Here is a 14,071-nt window from a genome sequence, read left to right as displayed (position 1 = left end):
GAAATAGCTGTAGACAAATAGACCAGTGCTTTTCTTCCTGGGGGGACACAGGGGGACGCATACCCTTAAACATTTTGTGAATCTTTGTACATTTGCTGTATTTATATTCCCCGGTTTGAACTATAAAATTATTAAGTAGTGGGTTGACATAGCAGCCGGCACAGCGATTCTTCAAGTAGCTCTTTATTAAGACAAGCTGGAATAGAACTGACTGCGAACAGCTCAGCCGGCCTGTATTTATAGGCAGCCGGCTGTCAACATTGTAACCACAACAGCTCAGAGTTCCCGCCTAAACTAACTGCCGCGGACCTGAGTGAAAACTACCTACAGACCTGAGTGAAAACTATATACAATATCCCCCTGTTGGCCCAGGGTGAAACTACACTACATAACACCCCTCCCCACCGAGATAAGGCGTTAGTTACAATCATAATGGTTTCCTTATATACAGCACTACGCGTAATGGTTCAATTAGGCACAAAAGCGTATCGGTTACATTTCCCATACTTAGACCAACAGTGATACCTGTCCAACAACGTAGTCCTTTAAATGAGTTGGGCGCTTGGAAACTCTGCCAGACTGCCGGGGACTGGTAGCCAAGTCCGGAGGGCCACACAGTTCTCGCTGAGGCTGTGGTGTGACCCTAGGTGGCGTTGGAACCAACTCCCCTGGATCCGCTGCTGTGGGTGGAGCCTCCGCAAGTGGAGTGGTCTGAGTCTGTTCTGAGACGGCTTGGTTCGGCTCCACGCTGGCAGTTTGCGAGGGAGGTGTAGGTGGGGCCTCGCCATCTGTACGTGTCTCTTCTGGAGCCGCAAGCGCAGTTGGGGGCACCTCGGTAGTGTCTAAGTCGCCAACCCTGCGCCTAAGCTGGTCTATGTGCCGTCGCCACAAACGTCCGTCTTCGAGTGCCACCTGGTACGAGCGAGGTCCAGTGACTCCCACTACTGTGGCTGGCACCCAAGGAATGTCCCCCACATAGTTCCGGGCAAAGACCTGGTTTCCTGGGACAAATGACCGTGGTGCGTTGGCACAGCCTGGGGGTTCAGCCACGGCAAAGTCTGGGTGTAGCCGGTCGAGCGGTGACCTGAGGCGGCGGCCCATAAGCAGTTCAGCAGGACTCCTCCCTGTGGCCGCATGAGGAGTGATGTGCTGCACGAACAAGTATTCGGCGACCCGCTCATGCCAGTCTCCCCGGTCCAGGCGCGCCAGTGCCTCTTTTGTCGAGCGCACCATTCTTTCCGCTTGCCCGTTGCTGGATGGATGAAAAGGTGCCGTTAGGGCATGGCGGATGCCCAGTCCCAAAAGATACTGCTCAAACGTGCCTGACGTGAACTGCGGTCCGTTGTCAGAGACAAGGACATCAGGACACCCATGCGTTGCAAACAGGCCTCGCAGCACCCGGATGACAGCTTCGGTAGTGGTGGAGGGCATCAGGGCGACCTCCAGCCATTTGGAATAGGCGTCCACCACTACCATAAAGGTCCGGCCGTGAAAGGGGCCAGCCAGATCGATGTGCACCCTCGACCAGGGTGTCTTTGGCGTCTCCCAGGTGTGTCCCTTAGCTGCCGGTGGTGCAGGCCTCGACTCTTGGCACGCTTGACAGGCGGATACCCAGGCAGTGATGGCATCGTCCATATTAGGCCACCAGACGTAACACCGAGCCAACGCCTTCATTTTGACAATTCCCGGGTGGCCAACGTGCAGAGCCTCCAGGACGCGCTGACGGAGTCCCTGGGGAATCACGACGCGGTCTCCCCACAGCAGACAGCCGCGATGAGCTGAGAGTTCATGTTGTCTGGTTGCGAAGGGCTGGAACTCCGATGCAACAGGCCCTTGTGGCCATCCCCTCCACACCCAGTTGAGCACCCGGCTGATGGTGCGATCCTGGGCAGACGCGGAGGCCACAGTGGCAGCAGATACAGGCGCTGCTGGAAGATCCTCAATCAGAAGGAGCGATGAAGCTGGAGCCGGGTCTTCCACAAATGCTGGAAGAGGGCAACGGCTGAGGGCGTCGGCATGGCCCATCGATTTCCCCGGGCGATGGATGAGCCGGTAGTGGTAGGCAGCCAGGAAAACAGTCCATCGCAGCATGCGTGGTGAGAGGACCGGTGGAGTTGGACGATCACCGGCGAGGAGGCCCAGGAGTGGCTTGTGGTCAGTGATGAGGTCAAAAGTCCTGCCATAGAGGTATTCATGGAACCTCTTCACTCCAGCCACAAGTGCCAATGCCTCCTTGTCGAGCTGGCTGTAATTCCGTTCCGTCGGAGATAGTGTCCTGGAAAAGTAGGCGAGCGGTGCTTCTCTTCCATCTGGGAAACGGTGACTAAGGACAGCACCGATGCCAAAAGGTGAGGCGTCGCAGGCAAGGACCAGCGGCCTGGATTCACTGTACTGTACCAGCACACTGTCTGAAGAAAGGAGAGCCTTGACCGCGTTGAAGGCCGCCGTCTCTCGATGACCCCAGGCCCAAGGCGTCTTAGTGCTAAGGAGTCGGTGAAGAGGCTCAGCCACAGTGGCTTTGTGGGGCAGGAACATGTTATAAAAGTTCAGCAGCCCCAGGAATGCCTGCAACTCCGTTTTGTCCTTTGGGGTGGGGGCCTGCTGGATAGCGCGGATCTTGGATGTGGTTGGATGAAGGCCGGAGGCATCGATAAGATAGCCCAGGAATTCTACCTGTGGAACGGCAATCAGGCACTTCTCCCTCTTTACCTTGAGCCCGGCCTCCTGGAACCTGGTCAGCACGGCACGGAGGCGCTCGAACAGCTGCTGGTGTGATTCTGCAGACACCAAGACGTCATCAAAATATGGTACCACGCCCGGAAGCCCTTGCAGGAGACGCTCCATAAGGCTTTGGAAGATGCCAGGAGCCACACTCACCCCGAACTGCAACCGGCGGCAACGGAATGCCCCCCGGTGGGTGACGATCGTCTGGGCTTCAGCAGTGGCATCATCGACTGGCACTTGTTGATAGGCTTGGGCAAGGTCCAGCTTAGCGAAGACCTTACCCTCACCCAGGGAATGCAGCAGGTGTTGGACAACAGGAACCGGATAAGCGTGCTGCTGAAGTGCCTTGTTGATTGTGCACTTGTAGTCAGCGCAGATTCTCACCGACCCATCTGGCTTGACAGGCGTGACGATGGGGGTTTCCCACTTTGCGTGGTCAACGGGCTCCAAAACTCCTTGGGCGATCAGTTTGTCCAGTTGTTCGTCCACCTTAGCCTTGAGAGCAAAGGGAACCCGGCGTGGCTTGAGCTTGATGGGGGCGACTTGTGGATCAAGGCTAAAGGAGATGGGCGTACCAGTATATTGTCCCAAGGTGCCGTCAAAAACCTCGGCAAAGTCTTTGACCAGACCCTCAGTCTCTGCGTTAGAGATGCAGTTGATGCCGGTGACTTCCAGGCCGAGGGCATCAAACCAGTCTAGCCCTAGGAGGCTTGGCCGCTGACCTTCGACCACCACCAACCGGAGCAGGCCCGAAAAATCCTTGAAGGCGATCCGGAACCGGCCAACGCCTACCACGGGAATGTCGTTTCCCTGGTAGTCTCTCAGGTGTACGCGATGAGAGTCGAGTTGCCTTTTGGATATTCTGGGTACCAGTCTTTTGATGGTGCTCCATGACACGACGGACAGGGCAGACCCGGTGTCGATCTCCATGTCACATGGAGCTCCTTCAATGAGCACCGTGACGTTCAGCTTGCGTCGCGTAGACGAGTCGGTTTGGCCAATCGTGGTTCCAGATGGGCAGCGGCAGTTGGTGAGAGCGAAACAACTTTCCTTGGCGGACTGGAGTGAAGACTTGAACTTGCGAGTCGATGAAGGGGGGGTGTCAGACGGAGCCGATCGGCAGACCTTAGCTATGTGGCCCCTTCTGGAACACCTCCTACAGATGGCGTCTCTGAATCGACACTTGGCACGGGAATGGTCGCCTCCGCAGCCAGCACATTCTGGTTGGCCCTTGGACTTCTGTTGGAGCTTCCGGCGCTCCCGCTTGGTCTGATGCACGTCATCGTCTTCACTGGAGGATGCCTCATCACTGCTGGCCTCTTCATGATGCACCGGAACTGGCCCCCTAGCAAGACGCGGGCTGCTGGACTTGCGGATCTCCTGGGCGGAGCGTTCAGCAGCTTCTGAGGCCACAGCCTCCTCAATGGCTTTCTGTAGCGTGAGATCTGGCTTGGCTAGGAGACGCCGTTGCAGATGGATGTCCCGGACTCCGCAGACGATTCGATCCATCAGGGCATCGTCTAAATCTCGGAACTCACAGTGCATTGCAGCCTGTCGCAGGGCGGTGGCGTAGTTGTTGATTGACTCCCCCTCTGCCTGGTTCCGGTGGTAGAATGCATGGCGGGCAGCAATCTTGGACGGCTTTGGCGTGTAGTGGTTGCAGAGCTTCTCTTGGATCGTGTCCCATGGTGTTGCCTGGACTGCTTCAGGCGCAACCAATGCTCGGGCCGTCTCAAACACCTCAGGCCCACAGAGGCTGAGAAATAGGCCCCGCTTCCGATCCACTGATACTGCTGTCAGCTCGTTGGCTTGGAGGTAGCAGTCGAACCGAGCGAGGTAGGAGTCCCATGACTCAGAGGCTGGCGCAAACGGCGGTAGAGGCACAAGTGAAGCCATGATTCCGATGCCGGCGTGAAGGGCGATGGATGGAACACAGTGCTCTAGCCAGAACAGTCAGCTCTGAATTGGTTCTGCCCAGTGATTTCGCTCAGTGATTTCGCTCTGTGATTCAGCTCAGTTCAGAGGCTGGCCGCATCTGGCTGTGCTCTGATGTCCATCCAATCCCACCTTCGTCGCCAGTATTAAGTAGTGGGTTCACATAGCAGCCGGCACAGCGATTCTTCAAGTAGCTCTTTATTAAGACAAGCTGGAATAGAACTGACTGCGAACAGCTCAGCCGGCCTGTATTTATAGGCAGCCGGCTGTCAACATTGTAACCACAACAGCTCAGAGTTCCCGCCTAAACTAACTGCCGCGGACCTGAGTGAAAACTATCTACAGACCTGAGTGAAAACTATATACAATATCCCCCTGTTGGCCCAGGGTGAAACTACACTACATAACAAAAATCATGATTTTCGTGAGTCAAAATGAGAGTACCCCTAAACATATATTTTAGGGGGGGAAGCACTGAGTAGGACCTACAACAAAATTTTCCCCACATTACCAAAAGTGATTTCTCCAGGAGGTATTCCTGTGCAGCATTGTAAAATCCTGCATGCCTGTTGAATTTAACTTAAAAAAAAAATTATCCTCTCTACGAGAGTGCACAAATCCTCATTTGAAATCTAAAAAAGTGATTTAAAATTTGAGTATTGCTTGATGCTTTAACTCGTATAATAGATCCATAGTTCTGAGACTTTGATTAAAGCAAAACAAATTTTGGGACCTCAATACATGGAAAATGTACCCCCCAAAAGTACTGTGGTACCTCTGGTTACGCACTTAATTCGTTCCGGAGGTCCATTCTTAACCTGAAACTGTTCTTAACCTAAGGTTGCCAGATGTCCCTGTTTACCGGGGACAGTCCCCGGATTTACAAACCAGTCCCCTGACAAAATCCTATCATTCCTACTGAAGTGGAAAACTGTCCCCGGATTCATTGAAAAAAAGCTGGTAACCTTATCTTAACCTGAGGCGTGCTTTTGCTAATGGGGCCTCCCGCTGCCACCGCAATACCGGCGCGCGATTTCGGCTCACATCCCAGGGCAAAGTTCGCTACCAGGAGACCTAGTTCCGGGCTAGCGAATCTCGTTACCCGAAGCGTTCATAAGGAGGACGGTACATAACCCAAGGTTCCACTGTATAGATGAAAGCAAGCAAAGCAATCTCCCAAGGAAAATAAGAAGAGGGGGTTTGGGGGTTACGTTGCAAAAAAAAAAAAAAAGAAAGAAAAAGACACTAAAGCAGGATGAAGGCAACACAAAGTGACTTTGCAAAAAGTCATGCTGTCTCAGTTTGGAGAAACCAGCTTGGACCTCTTAACACATTGGAGTTCACATAGTAGACTGAGAGAACAATAGGCTTGCATTCCTTCTTCCTAAGATGAGCGGAAGTGACTTCGCTAAGCCTGGCAAGACAGCTTACTCTATGGCAGGGGTAGGCAACCTAAGGACCGGGGGCCGGATGCAGCCCAATCGCCTTCTCAATCCGGCCCGCAGACGGTCCAGGAATCAGCGTGTTTTTACATGAGTAGAATGTGTCCTTTTATTTAAAATGCATCTCTGAGTTATTTGTGGGGCATAGAAATTCGTCCATTTCCCCCCCAAAAAATATAGTCCAGCCCCCCACATGGTCTGAGGGACCTTGGCCCATGGCTGAAAAAGGTTGTTAACCCCTGCTCTGTGGCATTAACCCCTTCATGCATTACTTAGATTTAAGTGGGTTGATTATATGAGGCTCGTTACGGCACAAAAAAATGTGTAGGCAACTGAACACCCAGTCAAGTACTACCCCACAGTGCCCCTCTGCATGTGGGCTGGAGCAACTCCACTAGTAAGTGGGGCACACGATAGAGGTTTATGATAGGGTTGCCATATTTCAAGAAGTAAAAATCCAGACACAAAAAGTTGCTGAGCAAAACCCAGACATTCCGCCCTTGGAATCCTGGACATGTCTGGGGGAAAACAGAGATATTGCAACCCTGTTAGTTTCTGTTTGTCACTGTGCAGCTGCTTAGAGTCACAAAACTCTGTTTACATTCCAGAGACTTTCCAGGCTGTTGGAAGTCTCACGGAAGACAGGAGACGGATGTGATGTTTACTGGTTTCCTGTTCCTTTGTTTTCAGTTGCTCTCTTCTCTCACAGAGAGAGGATGTGTTTTTTGTCTACGTAGTTAGGAAAATAAAACTCTTTGCAATGTAACCATAAATCTCATCACTTCCGCGTGCTGCTTTGATTCTCTGCTGGATGGGAATGTGCCTGAGGCCTCATCAAAGGCTCAGGTCATTAACTATCGGAGGCGATTCCGAAGGTCTCGGCCAGAGGAAGATGAGCTTTATCAGCTTGGCCGAGCGGAGATCCCGACAAATCCTAGTTTGTGGGATTGTGTGAGATGTGTCAAAAGTGGAGGGGTGGGTTAAATAGAAAACCTCAAGTTTCTCTGCTCAAACATGAGATGATTACAGTGGTACCTCAGGTTAAGTACTTAATTCGTTCCGGAGGTCCGTACTTAACCTGAAACTGTTCTTAACCTGAAGCACCACTTTAGCTAATGGGGCCTCCTGTTGCCGCCGTGCCGCCAGAGCATGATTTCTGTTCTCATCCTGAAGCAATGTTCTTAACCTGAAGCACTATTTCTGGGTTAGTAGAGTCTGTAACCTGAAGCGTATGTAACCTGAAGCGTATGTAACCTGAGATACCACTGTATTCATAATCTGGACATTCATAATCTGTCTGCCCCATCTCGAGAGGTGTTGAACCCATATTGAATCTAGTAGCCTCCTCACCCCACTTCTGTGTTACAGTGGGGGAAAGAGGTCACCTCGGAGACCTTAGCAAAAACACCCTGGAATGACACAGCAAGCATATCGATCAACTTGCCTGTTCCATGTATACTAAAACAATTCGTAAATAAAAGTGGGAGCCAGACTGGAATTTTGTTTTCTCTTCAGACGAGATCGGGCGTGTTCAGGGTAGTATGGCCGTAGACTTCGCTTCTCGGCCTTTTGGCTAAGATCAAGTGTAGTATCTGTTCTTATCAGTTTAATATCTGATATGTTCTGAATTTTGTTTTCTCTTCAGGATCAGATCAGCAGCTGCTTAGACAATCTGAGGAAGAAGAAAGAGAAAACACTGGCATTTAAAGCAGACGTGGAAAAAGAAAGTCAAGACCTCCTTGTAAGTTACTGTTCCTGGGAAGTGAAAAAGTGCTATTGTCTAAAAAAAGGGGGGGGGTCGCCAACCCTTTTGGACCAGTGGGCACATTTCAACTTTGGGGAGAGTGCTGGGGGCGCTCTTCACAAAATGGATGCCATGGGGAGTGTGGCTTCACTCAAAATGAGAGAGACTTATCCCATAATTCTTTCTAAATGAACATTTACCGTATTTTTCGCTCTATAACACGCACGCACGTAGTTTTTAGAGGAGGAAAACAAGAAAAAAAATATTCTAAACGAAACAGTGGATATATGATTTTTGTGGTTCATGCTGTGGCCACAGACATGTGATCTGACAGTGAGTTTGGAGTTGCCCAATGCAAAAATCCTGAGGATCCATGTAGATCCATGCTTTGTAACCACGTTTTTGCACCACTGCGGCCCCAGGCAACAGTGGGTGCGTGATTTTTTTTGGTGCAAGATGTAGCCATGGACATGCTATGTGATCTGATGGTGAATTTGGGGTGACCCAGTGCAAAAATCCTGAGGATCCATGTGGATACGTGCTTTGTAACCACGTTTTAATTGGGGAAGGAAGGAAAAGCACTCAAGGGACAAGGAGCATGCGTGGGGTGGGTGGAGAAGAATGCTGCTAATAATGAAGAAGAGGGGTATAAGGGAAGAAGGCTCCTCTCCCCTCCCGCTTTGCTCCTTTAAAGAAGCAGGCTCTCTGTCCCTCTCTCCTCCCCACTCCGCGGCTCTTCTCCTGCTTTGCTGTTTCAAAGCGAGCCACGGAGGAGGGAAGGAAGGGGAACCATGGATCCTCTGCTCACAACTGCAGCAGATTCCCCCCCACGACCCGTAGGCATTCGCTCCATAACACGCACAGACATTTCCCCTTACTTTCTAGGAGGAAAAAAGTGAGTGTTATGGTGCAAAAATTACGGTATTTAACTCCATTATTTCTTTGCTGTTTCACATTTCCTATCACTTGTGGAAAAGGTCTCCTTTTTCTTTCTGACATCTCCAACACGTGGCAGGGGTGGGATAATTTGTATTTATTTTGTTTATCTTTACTGGCATGGTGTACCACCTGCTCATTATTTTATAGCAATTTTCTGTTATCCCTGAATTCAAAGTAAACCTATATTCAATTAACAATAACTTCTCCCACACTTCCAATTTCCCCAATGTTCTGGGATATTATACCATAAAATTCTTCTGGGTCCGCACTGTATATCAAGAACGACTGATAACTTTTTACCAAAATGTTCACCAAATTTTCTCAAATTTGTTCAGCTTGATTAGGAGTTTTAATATAGCCTTGCAATTTAGAACGGATTCAAAACCTTTCAGACCATAAAGGATTGCTTCCCACCGTCCATCCCTTAATCTCTAAATATGAAATCATGTGGTCCTTGCCTAATTAAGGCCCAAATGCTAAACATATACTTTTTCTACATTTTAAACTTGGAAACATCCTATTCTATTATGTTTATTATTGATCCCAAGGGAGAAAATTTAGAGCTGAGCAAGCTTTTATATCAGTCCCATAACCTTACCAAATTAGAAAATAAACAATTTTTCAGCAAAAATGGTCTGTTGTATGTTCCCCATAATATTCTATTTAATGGTACTTCAATCAAATTTGGCTCATGTTTAGCTGTCTCCTCATAGACATTCATAATCCATTCTACTACTCAATTTATTACAGCTGAAAAATACAAATCTGTTATATTTTGAAGTTGCAAACCTCTCTTCTTAGTACCACATATAGCTCTGGCTTTCAGTCTCGGCTGGTTATTTTGACATTTAAAGTTTGGTATCAGTTGCTGCCATTTATTCAGTACTGAAGACGATATTCTAACAGGTAGATGTTGTGAGAGAAAGTTACTTTTAGGCCGATCCTTCTCAAAACTGACCTCTGGATGCTGCAAAGCCAGACTGTATTTCTGATAGTGTCCTCCTGTCTCTTCCTTCCACATACTTATCGCAGAAACAAGTAGAAGCAGAGAAGGGAAAGATGGTGGTTGAGTTCAGACGACTGCACCAGTTTTTGGAAGAACAAGAGAAGGCTCTGCTGTCCCAGATGGCAGAAGTGGAGAAGGAGATTGCAAAGAAAAGAGAGGAGCACCTGTCCAGACTCTCCGGGGAACTCTCCTCTCTTGACAGCCTCATCCGGGAGATGGAGGAGAAGCGTTGGCAGCCAGCGAATGAACAACTGCAGGTGAGGCCTCCTTCTGATGCTGGGAGATCACTTCTGAATTCTGCCCCACATTTTAAAATGTTGGTGAGAAGAAGAAGCTGAGTAGTGCACCTTGGCTACTTCCTCCCTGCTACTTGGTTTTTAACTTCCGGGAACTTTTGTGTTGTTCTACAGGGGAGCAGTCATATATGAGGGGCTGCTGCAGACTTAAGAACTCCCTCCCCAGAGAAGCCAGGCTGGCTCCTTCCTTTCTGTCCTTCCAGTAATAATAATAAACAATAATAATAATAATTTATTATTTACACCCTCCCCATCTGGCTGGGTATCCCCAGCCACTCTGGGCGGCTGCCAACATAATGTTAAACATTAAAAACGTCCCTAAACAGGGCTGCCTTCAGATGTCTTTTAAAAGTCAGTTACTTATTTACTTGACATCTGATGGGAGGGCGTTCCACAGGGAGGGTGCCACTACCAAGAAGGCCTTATGTCTGGTTCCCTTTACCAAGTGGCAGAGGATGGGGTGTGTGGTGGGTGCGGCTCGTCCTGGGTGTCATCCCTGGGAGGGGAGGTTACATCACAGCGCTGCTACCTCCGGGACGCTTGCTGTGGGCGGCGCCCCCGGTATGCCAGCCCCACCCCCACGGGCACAGAGCAGCTAGCTCCGCCTCTGCCTGTAACCTCACTTTTCGCAGTGAGGGAACCGCCAGAAGGCCCTCGGCGCCGGACCTCAGTGTCCGGGCTGAACGATGGGGGTGGAGACGCTCCTTCAGGTATACTGGACCGAGGCTGTTTAGGGCTTTAAAGGTCAGCAACAACACTTTGAATTGTGCTCGGAAACGTACTGGGAGCCAACGTAGGCCTTTCAGGACCGGTGTTATATGGTCTCGGTGGCCACTCCCAGTCACTTCCAGGTGAAAACCCTTTTATTCCAACAGGCTTTTGGGAACTGACTGCTTATAATGCTTGCGAACATGATCCCTAGCTTGTGAGCATGGCACCAGCATTCTGTGGGGCATGCTGACATCATGCGCGCATGTTGTGAGGCATGCAAGCATGGCATGTTGACGTCGTTTGGCCCAGCATGCATGGTCCTTTCTGGCCCATAGCTCTGGCTGGGTGACTATGAACTGCATTTCATGAATGCTAGGACGCCAAGACACTTAGAAGTTAGGTCATTCTAGGGAACTGAGACATCCTGTTTAGCAACTAGATGGGGAGGAGGATGTTTGGATAAGTCCAAATATTCAGAAAAAGTGAGCACTAGGGCTTGAACGAAGCATTCTGTATCAATGAAATTATTTGTTTCCATTACAATCTTGAATCTGTGGTTCTTTGATATTGCGTATGCCTCAGTTTGACTCAATCAGAATCAAATTTCTCTGCGTGTTTTAGAGGGGAGTGTTTTGCTTTGTGTTTTGCCAAAAGATAGATACGCCTCTCTGTCTCTCTGTCTCTCTCTCCCTCCCTCCTTCATTCAGACCCACACAGTATTCTGCAGAGAAGTGACCCAAATGACTTCTTTCTTTCCCTCTAGGATATTGGAAGCTTCTTACAGAGGTAAGCAGAAAATAAAAGAAAATGATCCTCTCACTATTGAGAGTAATTAATATTTAAATATTAGGGTAATTAATTTTTAAATATTCCCTTAGAGAAATAAATTTTCAACTATACAACATGTTTCAGACTCCTACAACCTCTTTCTCATCTACAAAATATGCAATCACATTTTATGATGATGAAATACCCAGTCACCCATACCATTAATTATGGAAATACTGTACGCCACATGATTTACAAGTATTATTTCATTTTAAAATATCATAATAATGTCTTAAAAGAGAGGGCAAGTTTTCACTGGGTAAGCCTTCCTTACCCTCATATAGTCTGTGCATTTGTTGTTTAGTAGTTTTGTTGTGTCCGACTCTTCGTGACCCCATGGACCAGAGCACGCCAGGCACTCCTGTCTTCCACTGCCTCCCGCAGTTTGGTCAAACTCCTGCTGGTAGCTTTGAGAACACTGTCCAACCATCTCGTCCTCTGTCGTCCCCTTCTCCTTGTGCCCTCCATCTTTCCCAACATCAGGGTCTTTTCCAGGGAGTCTTCTCTTCTAATGAGGTGGCCAAAGTATTGGAGCCTCAGCTTCAGGATCTGTCCTTCCAGTGAGCACTCAGGGCTGTGCATATATATAAACACACACACTATTTTTCTCTTTTTAAATGATTAATTTTAAATGGGCCTAATCCTAAAATCTCTCACTGTCCAATGATTTTATTTTTCATTCACTTCCAACAAAGTAGATATTTCTTCTATATATCTTTGTACATTTGCTTCTATATATTTGCCTCTAGGTGTCCACCGTAACTTGTTAAATCGTATCTTATTTAAAAGTATTTCTAAAACTGCTAAATATTGAGAAATCTCTAAAGGGTGTGCAAAAATACAACATAACAGCCATAAAGCAGCATCATAATAACAGGAATACCGTAATAAGAGGGTCCAATCCAGGGGGGTCAGGTAGAGTCTGGTTAAATAGATAGGTGTTCACAAGATGTCTGAACACAGTAAAATCCCTGCTCTTCACTTCCTGTCACACATTCCATGATGTGGACATTAACTGACACCAGGAAGAGACATCTGGCTTTTCAGAAAGCTGCTTGCCTTGGAAGCAGAGGTGGCCCAATATGTTTTGTTGCCTGAGGCGAACCAAAACACAGCACCCTCCTCTTTGCCAAGAAGAAAGGGGTGACATCAGGAACAAGAGCAGAAGGAAGATCAACATTGAGATCTGCTGCCCCTGTGGATTCTGCCACCTGAGGCAGTCGCCTCACTTTGCCTCATGGGTGGGCCGGCCCTAATTGGAAGGAAGGTGGTTGATGTTGTTCTTCTCCATCAGGTCTCAAGCAAAAGAGAAGTTTGAGGCTCCTCCTGTGGCTTTTCCTCCTGCGCTGAAGTGGAAGATCTGGGACTTCTGTGATATAAATCCCTTTCTGGAAGGTGTCATGAAGCAGTTCAGAGGTACTAAGAATGGCTTCAATGGTTTTATAGTGGGCATTAAAAAAATATATGTTCGTGGATAGCTCCAGGTCACTTATAATATTAGCTGGGCCAGGAAGATGGAAGATGGGACGGCCAGCTGAAAAAGCAGCAATTTTATTTCATCATGAAAAGGGGAGTGATCAACCTGCAAACTACAAACTACCCAGCACTACTGAACAGTGCAAGCCTTGCACTGTCAGAAAACATTGTTCCATCTGCTTCAGTATTGTCTACACTGACTTGCAGTTCATTCCCCTGGTTCAGGAAGGCTGAGCTTGTTTGGAGTGGCTGTTTCAGCAATGAAGCTGCTCAGACCAAGAACTTCTATTCACCCCTTCCTGTCTCTCAAACAGGCCTTGATTCACGCAGGTGCTTTAATACACCTCACAGCCTCTCATACTGCTAGCCAAGAGCTGGAGGGCCCCAAAGCTCATGCCTGGGCTGCAGTCTATTCAATTCCTGGGCACCCAAGAGGGGGGCAGGAGGTATCCAAGATCCAGTCAGTAACTCTGGCAAGTGAGATCTCTGATCCTGGGGCAGGGGTGTCTGGATCTGACAGCTCCTCAAGGCTGCTGGTGATGGAAAGATCTGTTGGATGGGAGGCAGTTTTTCTCTAAGGAGACACCATGTCCTTATTCTGGACATTGACACTAATACATCCCCCCTACTTATCCAAGCTGTAGTGATGTGAAAGCCAACATGGTGGCTTCCAGATGCTTTTGGCAACAACTTCCATCAGCCTCAGCCAGCATGGCCAGTGCTTAAGGATTATGGGACTTGTAGTCTGGAGGACACCTCTGGTTGCCTGACCTCTGATATAATGTTATGAGTTCGTATTGTTGTTACCAGATTGTTATAAGGACACTGGTGTGGCGCTAAGTCTCTGCTCCCTTTTCTTGTCTAGACTCTCTGGGATCAGGACTTCAGCTGAGAAAAGGTATGTCATTTCAGGGTCTGCTGGAAGCACAATTCCTGGCAGAGATGGGCTTTTTTCTCCAAGTGACCAGGC

The 14,071-nt window shown here is 48.8% G+C and overlaps 1 protein-coding gene across 1 annotated transcript in view; it reads left to right on the top strand.

Annotated features, from left to right (window-relative positions):
* The window catches only part of LOC308579775 (uncharacterized protein), a 78,374-nt gene that overhangs the window by 24,434 nt on the left and 39,869 nt on the right, over positions 1-14,071 (top strand). The gene's annotated exons all lie outside the window — the stretch shown is intronic.

The sequence above is a fragment of the Podarcis bocagei genome (assembly GCF_964188305.1).
Source record: "Podarcis bocagei genome assembly, chromosome: 2".
NCBI lineage: Eukaryota > Metazoa > Chordata > Lepidosauria > Squamata > Lacertidae > Podarcis > Podarcis bocagei.
The sequence above is the reverse complement of the archived record's forward strand: the minus strand, read 5'-3'. Positions and strand labels throughout refer to the sequence as shown.